Source organism: Amblyomma mixtum, chromosome 6, assembly GCF_055824585.1.
Source record: "Amblyomma mixtum isolate Tamu chromosome 6, ASM5582458v1, whole genome shotgun sequence".
NCBI lineage: Eukaryota > Metazoa > Arthropoda > Arachnida > Ixodida > Ixodidae > Amblyomma > Amblyomma mixtum.
The window spans coordinates 86,466,206-86,485,422 of NC_143017.1; positions in this window are offsets into that span (position 1 = coordinate 86,466,206).

Below are 19,217 nucleotides of genomic sequence, written 5' to 3' on the forward strand. Positions count from 1 at the left end.
CTCCTCGCACCAGTCACAGTAAAGCCGTTTATCCCCCCCCGCGCACGCACCACTGCGCACCTTCATTCCTTCTTTTCCCAGACTGCAGTAGACTGGAATGGCCTGCCTGCCGATGCTGCACTCCACACCAGCCCCGTCCATTTTAAAAAAAGCCATTGAAAATGTTCTGTTTTAAACCCCATGTCATTCATTTCAGATTCATTTTTTGCATTGTTTCCCTTCATGTAATACCCCTATTCAGGGGCATTTGAGGTGTACAATAAATAAATAAATAAATAAATAAATAAATAAATAAATAAATAAATAAATAAATAAATAAATAAATAAATAAATAAATAAAATAATATACACCGGGTCGGGAGCCGTATTGTCTCTCAAGAGCCCGAGCCCGCGCTTGTAACCTGTTTACGTGCATGTCGGTGTCCATGTTACGGGGGAGCGGGGAGACCCAGAGCATATGGCGCCACAGTACTGGGATACGCTCCGCCTCCTCTGGAGTGCAGTCGTGTTGGATGTGTAAGCGGTTTAGCAGGCGGCGCCCAGGGGCCGTCTGCATGAGCCGCGTGTATTGGTTCACGAGGTGGGCCTCCCGCAGCTCCTGGTAGGAGTTTAGCACCCCCAATGCCTTGAGTTTGGCATTAGAGGTAGCCACCGGGAGATCCAGGGCTCGCTTAGTTCCCTTGCGGATGATGGCGTCTATTCACGCCTCGTCTTGCTTAGTAGTGCGGGGATCCGGCTAGTCACGAAAGCATAGACGAGCCGAAGCGCGTCAGTCGACCCGCAGACCGCCCCGCTTGTTGGAAACGCGGCGGATCATGCGCCCTACCTGTTCGCCTACTCTCTTGAGTTTCACAATGGTGGAGTCCGGTCTGAGTCTGTGGTGAATGAAAAGGCCCAGTATACGGAGCTCCTCCACCTCTCTAATAGGACCTCCTGACAGAGAGATGTGAATTGCTGTCCTATCCTTTGGGTTTCTGACATGCAGAAGCTCTGATTTCGCTGGAGCACATTGGAGGCCACAGTCAATAGCATACGCATCGACTATGGAAGCGGCCTGCTGAAGGCGGGCCTCCATGTCCCCAAGGCTCCCCTCAGTGGTCCAAATTGTAATGTCATCTGCATATAACGCGTGTTGAATGCAAACACGGGAGAACAGAACAAAATCCTCGCGAAAAATACAGAAACAAAAAGTCAAAAAGGAAATGCACACTACTTGTCTTTTACACGAGCATCGAGCGGGGAGGATTGGCTGGGTGTCGGGCAGTCAGGCAGTCGACGCACAGTTACCGGCGTTTCCCACGTTGGCCTTCTACGCTGCCACAGCGTCAGCGTCTGTGGGCTCCCAGCACGATTCCCTGGTCAGGTAGCCCGGGTACGCCACGTAGGCGCCAGAGGCGGCCTGTGTGGAGCAGCTGACGGATGGACGGAGAAGAGTGGCGCCTGGGCCTGATGGCTGAGGCTCTCGACGACGGATGTCCAGGTCTGGTGGCCCGGACGTCTGCGGCTGAGGCCCAAGCCTGGAACTCGGGGAGCCAGCAGAACTCGTCCACGTCCGTCGCCGACCGCGCTCTTCTCTCCTCTGCCACGTAATCTTCTTCCACCTGTTCCGCTGTACCCGTCCGCACGCGCTCCTCGTGCTTTTTCGTCTTCTGCCTCACAACCGACGCTGGGTGGCGCTATCTCCTTACAGTGGGCAAGGAATGGCATGCCGTTTCCCAGCCGGTGGAAAGGTTTTCGAAAAGACTCGTAATCGAACGCTGTCGTGTCTGTGGTGTTGCGTGAACACCTTAGAAGATGGCCTGGCGAGGCCCGGCGGCAGAGCACCGGAACGGGCCTCTGAAGAACACTTCTCAGTTCCGAGCGGAACAAAAGCGGGCGTTCCCCACGGTTTTATTCATACAGCAAACACGAACAACCAATCACAAGGTCCCACGCCCCAACGTCATTGTTATTTGATCACATTTATAAATCAGCCAAGTGGCGCTAAAAGGTTCCCTCGACCCAAGAGGGCGCCGCACAACAGTGTCAACTTCAGCACTGTGACAACTTCGGTGCCTCCGTGGGAAAGGAACTGCACGCTGTTTTCCGGCAGGTGAATGAACGACCATGTACACCTCCGCCTGATGTCCTCTGAACGCGGGACCTCTGGCAATGTTGCAGCAGTCTTTCAGTTAACATCTGCAGCTCGACCTCTCACAGCATCCCTCCGTCCGGCGACTCGAGGGTAGACTCAACCACTTGACGCCGCCGCCGCCGCCAGTCCTCGCCACATATTTTTGCTGCATGATGACTCATGTCTGCTAGGAATACCTCCCAGGTCCGTCTTCGCCGATCTTAACAACGTAAAAGATGCGAGACAATGCGTACGCGAAATGACAAAGGGTAAAGTAAAACAAATATACTAATCCCTGGTGTGTGCTGCGTCTCGTTTCAAATGGCTTCCTCTACAGAATGCAGCAATGTGGTTTTATGCCTCCAGTCTAATAGCTTCCTCTGCAAAATACAGCAATGTAGTTTTTTTTTCTCACACACAAAACACGGACGCCACTGTGGAACTACTCTCCTTAGCGGTAGCACACGCGTACTTTGGCTCTCTAGCCTTCGCTTCATTTCCAAGAAAAGGTTTCCGCGGCAATAGCAGCCGAGCCACGCCGATTTTTGGCAGCTGCTACCCGCTGAGTTGAGTCATGGGTTGTCTTCTTGCCGCGGACGGCTTGGCTGTCCTTAAGGGCATTGTTTGGCACCTTTATAGCCGTTGAGTGGCACGGATCACGGTGAAAACGAATTCTTGCAGGGAGTCAGGTGTAGGAAGTTCGGGGAAGTCGTCTTCAACACACGCTAGAGCAGCGAAGCGATGCTTGCGCTGATACCAGTGCTCCCAGACAGTTTATTCAACTTCTTTGCCTTCTTCTTCGGACAAGCTGGAGGACGAATATCGTGACCTGACAATTGGCAAAGGACACAAAGGCCTGCTATCTCGGCCATATCGGCCATTGCTGCAGGATTGGGGCACGAATATTACATAGGCCTTTGTTTATGACAATGACAACAGAAGATACGGCGTGGACGAAAGGGCTCTGGCTTGACAATCGCGCCGTAGTAGGTTATTTAGTGATGTAGATTGGATGGGCCTTGAAGGGTGAGGAGGTTCGTGCCCCGGCGCCCCATAGGCCGGGCTTGGAGTACTGCGTGTGTTGAACAGCGGATATTTGCTCTCACTTCCTCAGGAGGGCTAGTGCTGTCCACGTGGTAGACGATGCATCGGAGGGTGTCAGGCCCGGATGCGTAATATATTTGTATGGGGACATGTTTGAGTCCAGGGGGATCTGCGTACATTTCCTCAGCTGCCGCTAGAGATGGTAGGTTCACCTCGATAGCGTTGGAAGGGCGATGAACGACAAATGCGCAGTATTTACACGAGCCCAGAATGTGGTCAATAGTACAAGGGAATTAGAATGAAATATCAAGGCTTCCTTAATGTGCATCAATTTTCAGTGCCGAATGTTACGCTGTCTGTGTAGCCACTCAGCAAATAGTAAACGATAAGCTCACAAACAGTATTATTTACACAGACTCACTAAGTTATACTGCTCTCCACTCTAGAAATGCAATCACTCCGTTACTTAGTGACATCATACATAACATACTAATAGCCACTGGTCAAGGACAAAACAAAACTCTGCTGGGTCCTGAGTCATGCCGCAATAAAAGGAAACGAGAGAGCAGACTTCTGCACTACTCAAGCTCATGACAAGCAAATCAGAAAAGAAAATCTGCCGTTTAAAGATTGCATTAACTTAGTTCATCGTAACATAAGACAAAAATGGCAGTCCGTATGGAACAGTGAAGCAAACAACAAACTACACTTAGTAAAGCCAGTTTTAGGTGAGTGGAAGTCCTGCACCCAGCACCCACCAGGAACGCTTCAAAGAAGTGATTATCTGCCTTCTTCGTATAGGACGCACGCACCTCACACATAATTTCCTACTAACAAAACAAGACAAGCCACAATGTGAATTATGCGAAGATGAGCTAACAATAAATCATGCTTTATTTTCATGCAGAAAACTATAAAGACTGTGGAAAAAGCATTTTGCAGTTTTTTTTATAATGAACACATACCCTTCCATCCAACTTTGCTCTTAGGTGAACATGCACTAGTTGACATTTCACAGGTTTTTAAGTTTTTAAACATAGCAGGTGTTTTAAACACATTGTAGATGTAATAAATAACGGTCAGTTTTTTACAACACGCAGATTTTTTGAACCACACCTCAGCCACACTCTCGTCCTGAGAAGAAGGCTGAGGTCTTTATTCAATTTGTTGGGAGCCTCGACATCATTGCGCAGCCAAGGATGGCTGCTATATCGTCCTATATCTCTCACTTGCGTTTGTTCTAAACTAATGGAACATGTAATTCACTCGCATGTCGTAAACTTTCTATTATCTAATAATTTCTTCCATCCCAACCAACATGGGTTTCGTAAGGGTCGCTCTTGTGACACTCAGCTAGCATTATTCATTGATGATCTTAGTTCTAGCCTCGATAATAACATTCCCGTTGATGCCATATTTTTAGACTTTGAAAAGGCTTTTGACAAGGTTCCTCACAAACGGCTATTTTTAAAACTTTCGTGTCTTAACCTTGATATGCGCATATATGAATGGATATGTGATTTCTTAACTAACCGCCAGCAGTTTGTGTATGTTAACAATACCGCCTCTTCCAGGTCTCCCGTACTTTCAGGTGTGCCTCAGGGTACTGTCCTCGGTCCTCTACTCTTTCTATTATATATAAATGACATTGCTTCAAACATCTCATCTTCCATTCGCCTATTTGCCGACGATTGCATTATTTACCGTCCTATTAACCATCAAGCCGATGCTCATGCCCTCCAAACTGACCTTTCACACATAGAAACTTGGTGCAAAACATGGTTAATGTCCTTGAATGTGAAAAAAACTTCGTTAATTTCTTTTCATCGGCGACGCACTTACCCAACTCCTTGCTACGTACTTTGCGGTTCCGTTATTTCTCCGACATCAACATGTAAGTACCTGGGAATTAACATATCGCATGATCTTTCTTGGTCCACCCATATCACTGCTATCACTAATGAAGCTGTTGTGTCCCCTTATTGCTTTTGTGTGTGTGCGCCCCCGCGTCCTCCTCCTAACGACCACTCAATCCTCCTCCTAACGACCACTCGCATCCTCCTCCTAACGACCGCTTGCCCCTCGTCGCACGCTGTCGCCGGATGCCCCCCCACGGTGCGCCCCCGCACCCTCCTCCTGTTCTGGGAAGCCACTCCCTCCCGTGGACGCTTCTCCACTCCCTCCTTTCTTCGGGCGGCCAGTTCGGCTCCTGCCTCGGTCGACGCTGGTCGCACCCTCATCAGCTTTAAATAAACGAAGTCTTAAAGTACCGTGTGCGTCTTTCGCTGCATTGAACACAGCGACCGGACACGACAGTGGCGACGAGAAAGTGGATTCGACCCGCGCTACGCAACGCTATTGACAAGCCATGGCTACGCGAGGGTTTCCCAATCAGATACCAGAATTCAACGGCTCATCGTGGTCATCGTGGGTTGGACGCCTTCAGTTCTACTTTGAAGCTAACAACATCACAGACCCAGCCTTGAAGAGGGCCAACCTGCTGACGCTGTGCGGGGAGCAGACCTACGATACTGTCTGCGCCCTTATTCAGCCAAGCACACCAGCGGCAGTGTCTTACGACGACATCGTAAAAGCGCTGCAAAAGCACTACGACCCAAGGCCATCCGAGGTCTACAGCCGGGCTCGCTTCCAACGACGAGATCAACTGGGAGGAGAAACTGTGAGCGCCTACGTAGCCGCGCTCAAGAAGCTCGCTGCCGACTGCAATTTTGGAACGCTGTCGACAACAGCCACCGGGCAGGAGGGAGACGCAGCTTCTTCTGCTAACACCACCATGCTTCCTTTGGACGTGATGTTACGCGACAGATTTGTGTGCGGACTGAGTGACGAGTCACTGCAGCAGCGCCTGTTCGCTGAGAAGGACCTCACATTCAGCAAAGCTTACGACATCGCCGTTCGAGCGGAGAGCGCCGGTCACCAGCAGAGAGGGATTCGCCGGAACACCGAGCCGGTACACCAGACAAGCAACCAGGTGCGCAAGCCTTCTGTTGTTGTAAAATCGGTCAAAAAGGCACAACGCTGCTGGCGGTGTGACGACCAACACAACCCCCAGGGATGTCGATTCCAGTCAGCCACGTGTAATTTTTGCCACAAGCGAGGGCATATCGAAAGAGCATGCATTACGAAACGGAGACTTGCCAAGATAAAGTCACCTTCCCAGCCTAATCACAGCGTCAACGCCTCAGAGAATACGCCGCTATCTGATCTCCATGGAACAACATCAGCAACACCATCTGTGTTGTACGACCTGAACACCATGAATCTCGGCACGCGACCGAAGATTTTTACAGAAGTAAGCGTACATCACCAGCTGATTAAGTTCGAGGTGGACTCCGGCGCAGCCTGTACTCTGATCAGTGAGGACACGTTCCGAACTTCATGGCCATCTGACGCACCCGCCCTGCAACAAGACGACACGCACCTGCGAACGTGGTCAGGACAGAATCTGCCACTATTGGGCTCTGCCAACGTGCAGGTTAACTACAACGGCCAGACCCATACGCTACCTCTGCTTGTTGTGAAGGGCACAGGATCAAGCCTTCTAGGGAGAAACTGGTTTTCTCCACTAGGCGTGATGATATGCGGCATACACCAGACGCCGAGCCAGAACATGGTTGGTAAACATCAAAACGCCGATGCGCTAAGCCGTCTGCCACTAGACGCAACTGTTGACGAACCATTTCCACCAGGAGACGTTCTGATGTTCGAAGCACTGCCAGAACCTCCGCTTACAGCAGGTACAGTTGCAGCATCTACGCAGAAGTGCGCAGCTCTCCGGCTAGTTTACACAGCTGTTCAACAAGGCAACGTGCATAAACTCAAAGGGGACAACTTCGACGCTTACCGCAGGCGAGCTACAGAGTTGAGCACCCATCGCGGCTGCATCATATTTGGGTCCCGAGTTGTGATGCCGAGAGAACTACGCGCACAAGCTATGTCTCTCATCCACGCCGGACATCGGGGCATCGTTGCAATGAAAAAGTGTGCCAGAAGCTACATGTGGTGGCCTGGCATTGACAACGACATCGAAACAGTGGTGCGAGAATGCAAGCCTTGCCAGAGCAGCCGGAGCGCCCCGCCGAAAGCTCCTGTCCCAGAATTGGAAAAGCCAGACACACCATGGCACACACTGCACATTGATTTTGCAGGACCAATTGAGGGCTGCACTTTCCTTGTGGTCGTAGATGCCTACACAAAGTGGCTTGAGATAAGGCAAATGGGACAGACGACTTCGGCAGCAGTCATTGACAACCTCCGATCACTATTTGCAACGTTCGGCCTGCCGCGCAAGGTAGTGTCGGACAACGGAACACCGTTTGTGTCTGCGGAGATCCTCAAGTTTTATCGCGACAACGGGATCTCATCAGTTACATCGGCCCCCTACCACCCAGCGACAAACGGACAAGCCGAGCGCTACGTAGCCGAGCTAAAACGCGCCCTTGAAAGAGATCAGACAGGCTCGCTGCAGCGCCGCCTTGCGCGCTTTCTCTTCAAGCAGCACACGACGGTTCAGAGCACAACAGGCGAGACCCCCTCGAAAATGATGTTCGAGCGTGAAATGCGAACCCAGCTCACAGCCATCCTCCCCGAGCCAAAGGCAGAGACGTTCCGGGAAGAAAAAGCAATTCCGCGCTGCGGCACGCTTAATGAGGGGCAGCGCGTCCTCGCCCGACAGTTTCTGAAAAAGCCACGCTGGGAGGAAGCTACAATTGTCAGACGCATAGGCCTGCGCTCTTGGCTCGTCAACATACATGGCACAGTAGCACGCCGACATCTCAACCAGCTGCGTAGATTTACGACGCCGTCTGAGAGCTGTCCGCCAGCGGAGAGAACACGTGCACCATCTTCCCACATAGCCTGGCACCTCTTCCCGGAAGAAGAGACTTCGCCCAGGACAGACCTAGGAGACACAGCGAACAACAGCCAGCCTACAAGTGTTTCTCCCCCGAGCGCACAAAGCCAGCGCGCCTCCACGCGTGAGCGCCGACCCCCTGCACGATACCAGGCAACTTTCTAAGGGGGAAGGAAGTGTTGTGTCCCCTTATTGCTTTTGTGTGTGTGCGCCCCCGCGTCCTCCTCCTAACGACCACTCAATCCTCCTCCTAACGACCACTCGCATCCTCCTCCTAACGACCGCTTGCCCCTCGTCGCACGCTGTCGCCGGATGCCCCCCCACGGTGCGCCCCCGCACCCTCCTCCTGTTCTGGGAAGCCACTCCCTCCCGTGGACGCTTCTCCACTCCCTCCTTTCTTCGGGCGGCCAGTTCGGCTCCTGCCTCGGTCGACGCTGGTCGCACCCTCATCAGCTTTAAATAAACGAAGTCTTAAAGTACCGTGTGCGTCTTTCGCTGCATTGAACACAGCGACCGGACACGACAGAAGCTAATCGTGTCCTGTCTTACTTACGACGTAATTTGTCAGTAGCTTCTTCGTCTATTAAAACTCTCGCCTACATAACGTTGGTTCGTCCCAAGCTGGAATATGCATGCGCAGTTTGGGACCCTCACATTTCTTATCTAACTAAAGCACTTGAATCAGTGCAAAACCGTGCAGCTAGATTCATCCATTCAGACTACTCTTATCATTCTAGTGTGACTGCCATGAAGACAAGAGCTAACCTGCCTGACCTGGAGCTGCGACGCAAAATCTGCCGACTAATCCTTTTCCACAAGTTTTATCATTCATCCCTTGCAGATCTAAAACCAGCTCATCACGTGTCTCCTCGCACCAGTCACAGTAAAGCCGTTTATCCCCCCCGCGCACGCACCACTGCGCACCTTCATTCCTTCTTTTCCCAGACTGCAGTAGACTGGAATGGCCTGCCTGCCGATGCTGCACTCCACACCAGCCCCGTCCATTTTAAAAAAAGCCATTGAAAATGTTCTGTTTTAAACCCCATGTCATTCATTTCAGATTCATTTTTTGCATTGTTTCCCTTCATGTAATACCCCTATTCAGGGGCATTTGAGGTGTACAATAAATAAATAAATAAATAAATAAATAAATAAATAAATAAATAAATAAATAAATAAATAAATAAATAAATAAAATAATATACACCGGGTCGGGAGCCGTATTGTCTCTCAAGAGCCCGAGCCCGCGCTTGTAACCTGTTTACGTGCATGTCGGTGTCCATGTTACGGGGGAGCGGGGAGACCCAGAGCATATGGCGCCACAGTACTGGGATACGCTCCGCCTCCTCTGGAGTGCAGTCGTGTTGGATGTGTAAGCGGTTTAGCAGGCGGCGCCCAGGGGCCGTCTGCATGAGCCGCGTGTATTGGTTCACGAGGTGGGCCTCCCGCAGCTCCTGGTAGGAGTTTAGCACCCCCAATGCCTTGAGTTTGGCATTAGAGGTAGCCACCGGGAGATCCAGGGCTCGCTTAGTTCCCTTGCGGATGATGGCGTCTATTCACGCCTCGTCTTGCTTAGTAGTGCGGGGATCCGGCTAGTCACGAAAGCATAGACGAGCCGAAGCGCGTCAGTCGACCCGCAGACCGCCCCGCTTGTTGGAAACGCGGCGGATCATGCGCCCTACCTGTTCGCCTACTCTCTTGAGTTTCACAATGGTGGAGTCCGGTCTGAGTCTGTGGTGAATGAAAAGGCCCAGTATACGGAGCTCCTCCACCTCTCTAATAGGACCTCCTGACAGAGAGATGTGAATTGCTGTCCTATCCTTTGGGTTTCTGACATGCAGAAGCTCTGATTTCGCTGGAGCACATTGGAGGCCACAGTCAATAGCATACGCATCGACTATGGAAGCGGCCTGCTGAAGGCGGGCCTCCATGTCCCCAAGGCTCCCCTCAGTGGTCCAAATTGTAATGTCATCTGCATATAACGCGTGTTGAATGCAAACACGGGAGAACAGAACAAAATCCTCGCGAAAAATACAGAAACAAAAAGTCAAAAAGGAAATGCACACTACTTGTCTTTTACACGAGCATCGAGCGGGGAGGATTGGCTGGGTGTCGGGCAGTCAGGCAGTCGACGCACAGTTACCGGCGTTTCCCACGTTGGCCTTCTACGCTGCCACAGCGTCAGCGTCTGTGGGCTCCCAGCACGATTCCCTGGTCAGGTAGCCCGGGTACGCCACGTAGGCGCCAGAGGCGGCCTGTGTGGAGCAGCTGACGGATGGACGGAGAAGAGTGGCGCCTGGGCCTGATGGCTGAGGCTCTCGACGACGGATGTCCAGGTCTGGTGGCCCGGACGTCTGCGGCTGAGGCCCAAGCCTGGAACTCGGGGAGCCAGCAGAACTCGTCCACGTCCGTCGCCGACCGCGCTCTTCTCTCCTCTGCCACGTAATCTTCTTCCACCTGTTCCGCTGTACCCGTCCGCACGCGCTCCTCGTGCTTTTTCGTCTTCTGCCTCACAACCGACGCTGGGTGGCGCTATCTCCTTACAGTGGGCAAGGAATGGCATGCCGTTTCCCAGCCGGTGGAAAGGTTTTCGAAAAGACTCGTAATCGAACGCTGTCGTGTCTGTGGTGTTGCGTGAACACCTTAGAAGATGGCCTGGCGAGGCCCGGCGGCAGAGCACCGGAACGGGCCTCTGAAGAACACTTCTCAGTTCCGAGCGGAACAAAAGCGGGCGTTCCCCACGGTTTTATTCATACAGCAAACACGAACAACCAATCACAAGGTCCCACGCCCCAACGTCATTGTTATTTGATCACATTTATAAATCAGCCAAGTGGCGCTAAAAGGTTCCCTCGACCCAAGAGGGCGCCGCACAACAGTGTCAACTTCAGCACTGTGACAACTTCGGTGCCTCCGTGGGAAAGGAACTGCACGCTGTTTTCCGGCAGGTGAATGAACGACCATGTACACCTCCGCCTGATGTCCTCTGAACGCGGGACCTCTGGCAATGTTGCAGCAGTCTTTCAGTTAACATCTGCAGCTCGACCTCTCACAGCATCCCTCCGTCCGGCGACTCGAGGGTAGACTCAACCACTTGACGCCGCCGCCGCCGCCAGTCCTCGCCACATATTTTTGCTGCATGATGACTCATGTCTGCTAGGAATACCTCCCAGGTCCGTCTTCGCCGATCTTAACAACGTAAAAGATGCGAGACAATGCGTACGCGAAATGACAAAGGGTAAAGTAAAACAAATATACTAATCCCTGGTGTGTGCTGCGTCTCGTTTCAAATGGCTTCCTCTACAGAATGCAGCAATGTGGTTTTATGCCTCCAGTCTAATAGCTTCCTCTGCAAAATACAGCAATGTAGTTTTTTTTTCTCACACACAAAACACGGACGCCACTGTGGAACTACTCTCCTTAGCGGTAGCACACGCGTACTTTGGCTCTCTAGCCTTCGCTTCATTTCCAAGAAAAGGTTTCCGCGGCAATAGCAGCCGAGCCACGCCGATTTTTGGCAGCTGCTACCCGCTGAGTTGAGTCATGGGTTGTCTTCTTGCCGCGGACGGCTTGGCTGTCCTTAAGGGCATTGTTTGGCACCTTTATAGCCGTTGAGTGGCACGGATCACGGTGAAAACGAATTCTTGCAGGGAGTCAGGTGTAGGAAGTTCGGGGAAGTCGTCTTCAACACACGCTAGAGCAGCGAAGCGATGCTTGCGCTGATACCAGTGCTCCCAGACAGTTTATTCAACTTCTTTGCCTTCTTCTTCAGACAAGCTGGAGGACGAATATCGTGACCTGACAATTGGCAAAGGACACAAAGGCCTGCTATCTCGGCCATATCGGCCATTGCTGCAGGATTGGGGCACGAATATTACATAGGCCTTTGTTTATGACAATGACAACAGAAGATACGGCGTGGACGAAAGGGCTCTGGCTTGACAATCGCGCCGTAGTAGGTTATTTAGTGATGTAGATTGGATGGGCCTTGAAGGGTGAGGAGGTTCGTGCCCCGGCGCCCCATAGGCCGGGCTTGGAGTACTGCGTGTGTTGAACAGCGGATATTTGCTCTCACTTCCTCAGGAGGGCTAGTGCTGTCCACGTGGTAGACGATGCATCGGAGGGTGTCAGGCCCGGATGCGTAATATATTTGTATGGGGACATGTTTGAGTCCAGGGGGATCTGCGTACATTTCCTCAGCTGCCGCTAGAGATGGTAGGTTCACCTCGATAGCGTTGGAAGGGCGATGAACGACAAATGCGCAGTATTTACACGAGCCCAGAATGTGGTCAATAGTACAAGGGAATTAGAATGAAATATCAAGGCTTCCTTAATGTGCATCAATTTTCAGTGCCGAATGTTACGCTGTCTGTGTAGCCACTCAGCAAATAGTAAACGATAAGCTCACAAACAGTATTATTTACACAGACTCACTAAGTTATACTGCTCTCCACTCTAGAAATGCAATCACTCCGTTACTTAGTGACATCATACATAACATACTAATAGCCACTGGTCAAGGACAAAACAAAACTCTGCTGGGTCCTGAGTCATGCCGCAATAAAAGGAAACGAGAGAGCAGACTTCTGCACTACTCAAGCTCATGACAAGCAAATCAGAAAAGAAAATCTGCCGTTTAAAGATTGCATTAACTTAGTTCATCGTAACATAAGACAAAAATGGCAGTCCGTATGGAACAGTGAAGCAAACAACAAACTACACTTAGTAAAGCCAGTTTTAGGTGAGTGGAAGTCCTGCACCCAGCACCCACCAGGAACGCTTCAAAGAAGTGATTATCTGCCTTCTTCGTATAGGACGCACGCACCTCACACATAATTTCCTACTAACAAAACAAGACAAGCCACAATGTGAATTATGCGAAGATGAGCTAACAATAAATCATGCTTTATTTTCATGCAGAAAACTATAAAGACTGTGGAAAAAGCATTTTGCAGTTTTTTTTATAATGAACACATACCCTTCCATCCAACTTTGCTCTTAGGTGAACATGCACTAGTTGACATTTCACAGGTTTTTAAGTTTTTAAACATAGCAGGTGTTTTAAACACATTGTAGATGTAATAAATAACGGTCAGTTTTTTACAACACGCAGATTTTTTGAACCACACCTCAGCCACACTCTCGTCCTGAGAAGAAGGCTGAGGTCTTTATTCAATTTGTTGGGAGCCTCGACATCATTGCGCAGCCAAGGATGGCTGCTATATCGTCCTATATCTCTCACTTGCGTTTGTTCTAAACTAATGGAACATGTAATTCACTCGCATGTCGTAAACTTTCTATTATCTAATAATTTCTTCCATCCCAACCAACATGGGTTTCGTAAGGGTCGCTCTTGTGACACTCAGCTAGCATTATTCATTGATGATCTTAGTTCTAGCCTCGATAATAACATTCCCGTTGATGCCATATTTTTAGACTTTGAAAAGGCTTTTGACAAGGTTCCTCACAAACGGCTATTTTTAAAACTTTCGTGTCTTAACCTTGATATGCGCATATATGAATGGATATGTGATTTCTTAACTAACCGCCAGCAGTTTGTGTATGTTAACAATACCGCCTCTTCCAGGTCTCCCGTACTTTCAGGTGTGCCTCAGGGTACTGTCCTCGGTCCTCTACTCTTTCTATTATATATAAATGACATTGCTTCAAACATCTCATCTTCCATTCGCCTATTTGCCGACGATTGCATTATTTACCGTCCTATTAACCATCAAGCCGATGCTCATGCCCTCCAAACTGACCTTTCACACATAGAAACTTGGTGCAAAACATGGTTAATGTCCTTGAATGTGAAAAAAACTTCGTTAATTTCTTTTCATCGGCGACGCACTTACCCAACTCCTTGCTACGTACTTTGCGGTTCCGTTATTTCTCCGACATCAACATGTAAGTACCTGGGAATTAACATATCGCATGATCTTTCTTGGTCCACCCATATCACTGCTATCACTAATGAAGCTGTTGTGTCCCCTTATTGCTTTTGTGTGTGTGCGCCCCCGCGTCCTCCTCCTAACGACCACTCAATCCTCCTCCTAACGACCACTCGCATCCTCCTCCTAACGACCGCTTGCCCCTCGTCGCACGCTGTCGCCGGATGCCCCCCCACGGTGCGCCCCCGCACCCTCCTCCTGTTCTGGGAAGCCACTCCCTCCCGTGGACGCTTCTCCACTCCCTCCTTTCTTCGGGCGGCCAGTTCGGCTCCTGCCTCGGTCGACGCTGGTCGCACCCTCATCAGCTTTAAATAAACGAAGTCTTAAAGTACCGTGTGCGTCTTTCGCTGCATTGAACACAGCGACCGGACACGACAGTGGCGACGAGAAAGTGGATTCGACCCGCGCTACGCAACGCTATTGACAAGCCATGGCTACGCGAGGGTTTCCCAATCAGATACCAGAATTCAACGGCTCATCGTGGTCATCGTGGGTTGGACGCCTTCAGTTCTACTTTGAAGCTAACAACATCACAGACCCAGCCTTGAAGAGGGCCAACCTGCTGACGCTGTGCGGGGAGCAGACCTACGATACTGTCTGCGCCCTTATTCAGCCAAGCACACCAGCGGCAGTGTCTTACGACGACATCGTAAAAGCGCTGCAAAAGCACTACGACCCAAGGCCATCCGAGGTCTACAGCCGGGCTCGCTTCCAACGACGAGATCAACTGGGAGGAGAAACTGTGAGCGCCTACGTAGCCGCGCTCAAGAAGCTCGCTGCCGACTGCAATTTTGGAACGCTGTCGACAACAGCTACCGGGCAGGAGGGAGACGCAGCTTCTTCTGCTAACACCACCATGCTTCCTTTGGACGTGATGTTACGCGACAGATTTGTGTGCGGACTGAGTGACGAGTCACTGCAGCAGCGCCTGTTCGCTGAGAAGGACCTCACATTCAGCAAAGCTTACGACATCGCCGTTCGAGCGGAGAGCGCCGGTCACCAGCAGAGAGGGATTCGCCGGAACACCGAGCCCAAAGAGCACAGGGCTCCCAAGACCAGAGCACGCGCACCACCGAGACACTTCCTTCACCTCGTCTTCAATCACAATATCTGTTGCAATATCATGTTTGACATTATCAAAGGCACCATTGAAGTCGGTTAGAATGGCCCTGGTCTGATAGCTTCTAGGTGTGGTTTCTTGGAGGCAGAATATCTCTTGAGGCAGAAGGTGTGGTCTGAATCCGACCCTCGTGTTTGGGAACAGGCCACACTTATCTAAATGTTTAACTTCTTTGATATTACTTCCTCTACCAACTTTCCGAGCCGGTACACGAAGTTAGCGATATCGGCTTCAAATTCGCGTTACTGATCTCTTTACCGGTCACTGATTTGCTGACCCCTGTTCATGAGCACGGTTAGTAGAATTGAAACAGATTATGCTCAAACTTTATGAATACAGTCAATCACGTCTCGCGTATGCATGCTTATAAAGCTGCCTGTGTCAATATATGCTTTATATGCACCAAAGAAAGACATATTTTAACAGTACAGGTAAGAAAAATGCAAAAAATCAATGCATATTTAAAGAGAGAGAGAGAGAAAGACGGAAAGGCAGGGAGGTTAACTAGGCGATGCCCAGTTGGCTACCCTACACTTGGGGAGGGGAACAAAGGGGAAAAAGGAAAAAGAGCAGCAATGAAATGAGTTTTCTAAGTGTCCAGCGACCATCATGTCACGAGGACAGAGGGCGCACTGAAAACTTAAAGATTATAGACGGGAATACAACCCCGAGTCCCTTAAGAATCTCAGGAGCGCTTTCACCGCTTTCCTTTGTGAGGAAGGTTGTGTCCAAGGCCCCAGAACGTTGAACTCTGTTAAAGGACGCGAGTCCAAGCGGTACAGAGTAGCAATTAGGAAACCGCGCTCTCGCTCAAAATGAGGGCAGTCACAGAGGAGGTGTCCGATCGTTTCATAACAACCGCAGTGGTCACACGCTGGAGGGTCTGCCATTGCGATGAGATGGGAATAGGCGTTTGTGAACGCCATTCCCAGCCGCAGGCGGCATAACAGCGTAGTATCACCGCGGGGGAGGCCGAATGGTATATGATGTTGAAGCAAAAGGTTGAAGTGGTGCGAGCGGGTGTCCAACCTCCAGGAGCAGACCACGACGTTACAGTCAGGTTTCGGGCGAGCAGTTGAAGGTGCCTTGCTGCGTCATATATATATATATATATATATATATATATATATATATATATATATATATATATATATATATATATATATATATATATATATATATATAATATTACGTGACGGCTATTTGCACACAAGAGGTACTCTGTGAAGCCAAGGGCCGATGGCCCGAGACAGCAGAACAGCTCACAGGCGCGCACCAGAGCGTCGTCGTCGTTCTGAACACTATGCCGTCTTCAAAGCGTACGTAGCACAACCCGCCTCGGCAGAAGCACAGTCCCGGTGCTGACTACACAGACAAGCCTACAGTTCGAATAATGGGGCGTGAGGCATGGCCGATCTCGGTGCGGGATGTAGCACGCGGGGACTAAGGATGCAAAGGTGCGATCTCGTACGTCACCGCGTTCACAGGACATACAATAGAGTAACGGCCCGTATATTGCGGCAGAAGTTTTTTCACAGGTACCTACACGGTGGCACATACCGGAAGACAGATAGTTCGAAGGTTTTTGCAGGCCATTGCAACGTTACATGTGAATGCGAGAGATCTTGATCACCTGCATTTTTTGCAGTATAAATAACCCGTTCATGGTACCAGGCGTCAGCACATTCTGCAGACTTAAGTGCTGCTTCATTTAGATCTTCTATATGAACATGCTTCTTAAAGACGCTCAGACCATCCGCGTCTAATAGTGTGGAACTCCGCCAGAGTTACCTATGTGCGTTCGACAACTTTAAAGGGCTGGTCATTCCAACCTGTCAATTTGAGCTCTTCAACTAGTGCAAACTCAGAACCTGGTGGCGTTCACCCCACGGAACGTTCCTGAAGGTTTAAGTAGCTCACCGCCGAGGATAATTTTCTGCACACTCTTGAATACCTTCCATATCTTTAGACGGCATGGCTCCTTCGGTCAAGAACTTCGAAGTGGATACATCGGTGAGATAATACTTCCCAGCGACGGCGGACTTACCTGTTTGTACTTGGATAACTTTTCCCACGTCTTTTCCTGCTGGGCCCGATGTAGCAGGGTTTGCGGAGAGACTCTGTGAACGAAAACTACCTAACCAGAATGCTGCTTTCTCGGTCACACTGTCGACTGTGGGCACCTCTAACACGGTATCAAAGCTAGGTTTGGCGAATGCCTCCGCGAAATCCACGAGGCCAGTTCTTGGCGCATATAACTTTTCGTTGCTTTTAGATCTGAATTTTTCCTGGCAAGACAGGCCCTCTAGGAAAATTAAGCGGCCCAGTCCTGTCGCGTGGACATCACTTGTCGCGATATCGGCCGGTGGGAGTCTGTCGCGTGTAAACAAAACACCGGAGCCGAATTATAATTAAAGAAACCAATATATTCAAGCCAAATAACAAACGAAGAGAGAATTGAACCACAACATGCCCTCAACACTGGATAAATTTTTCTCCTATTTGGATCTGCAGCAAACATTGGCCAGTCCCCCACCGTAGGTATGCGCCATTCTTTCAGAGGCAGCAGCAGCAGCCCGAAAAAAATGGAACGAGTTCACCAATTCATTGAGCGTTCCTGGAAAAACGGGGCTACAGCTGTGGCCGGGAGCGACGCAGGTCGGATGCACGAAGCGTCACAAGCGTCTTGGCCCGGCGACGTAGGACCCCGGCGGCCGGCGGAGCGGAGGTCGAATACAGGGTACCACTGGATGGCTCCGAAGATACCGGAGGTCGCACACCAATGACCACAGGAGGTAGACGGCTGGGGGTTTGGCGTAGAACGACCCGAGAACACGAGCAGGGCACGGCAGCAGAGGACGCAAGAGGTCTGGCGTCGGCGATCGAAGGGAGGTCCACAGCAGCACGGGCCCGCCGTCCAACAGCTTCCACCCCTCACTTTTGAATGCCACGTACCCTGGGGAGTTGCCTTCCTCAACACTTCGTATTCGCAACACGTCGGTCGACGTTCCACTCTTGGTGCCATACTGCACTTTTTCCTCTCTCGCGGACCACACTTGCCCTTGCACCCGTGCCATGCGGCTTAGCCAGCAGACGCGGCGCTGCGATGTCAACGCACCACATACTTCTGCCTGCGCACGACACATAGCAAAGGTTAAGAAAGCTTCTGCTTGTGTGCCCAGATGGAAAAATGCACTGTACGTAATTGCATCGGGCCCTGGAGTAGAAGGATGTGTGTGCAAGCAGAAATCGAGCTCCTGGAGCGTGGATGGAACGCCCAGATGAGCGCCCGACGCTGCGTGGCTGCCGAATTACTTCTGGCAATTCACGAGTGGGAATGCCTCACTACTTCTACATCTCTCCGGTGTTGATAAAGCGCCAGTGCGCTGAAAGGGTGCAGCTGCTGGGGATGGGACGGCAGTGCTCTGGCGGTGCACCATATTTTCGAGGGTTGTTTTTAAGGATCCAGCCTGCTACAAAACGGCCGCCACCGCTGTCTCCCTAATTTTTCCTTGTAGCGATCAGCTTGTCTTTGTGCACATTGAGAGGACCAGAAATCCGAGGTATCTTTCGTCCCTTAGTATTTCTTTCCTGCACGTCGCCGAATCGAATGAAGCTGCGTGGCGATCACATCCACTGGTGCCTTGGTACTGAATGCCGAGATGCTGTACGTTGTGTCTTGTATTGCCCTAATCATTCACTGCTCCACATCAGTCAGGGTAGCAATGTATTCACAGGTCATCTCTAAAACGCTGCGAAAAGAAATCCATCGGTGCAGCGTATATTGGCACATAGAAGACTATCAAACCACCGATATTGCGCATATGTTGGTATGTGGTTGCTGCGCACGATATCAACGCACCAAGTTGCGTACGATAAGAAACTCCTGGATACAAATGTCAGGTCCAGGCAGCTGCTGTCGGAAGCCCCGCGTAAAGAGTCAGTGGGCTGTCACTGAGGCAACCAAGGCCTGGAATTTCCAAGAACTCCGCCTCGAGCGTTCGTGGCGGTCCTCTGCCACTATAATATGGGGTTCTAAAATGCTGTTTAGAAGTCTTTTTAGCCACGTTACGTCAAATATACCTGTAGGTGAGATATAGCCACCTATAGTACAGG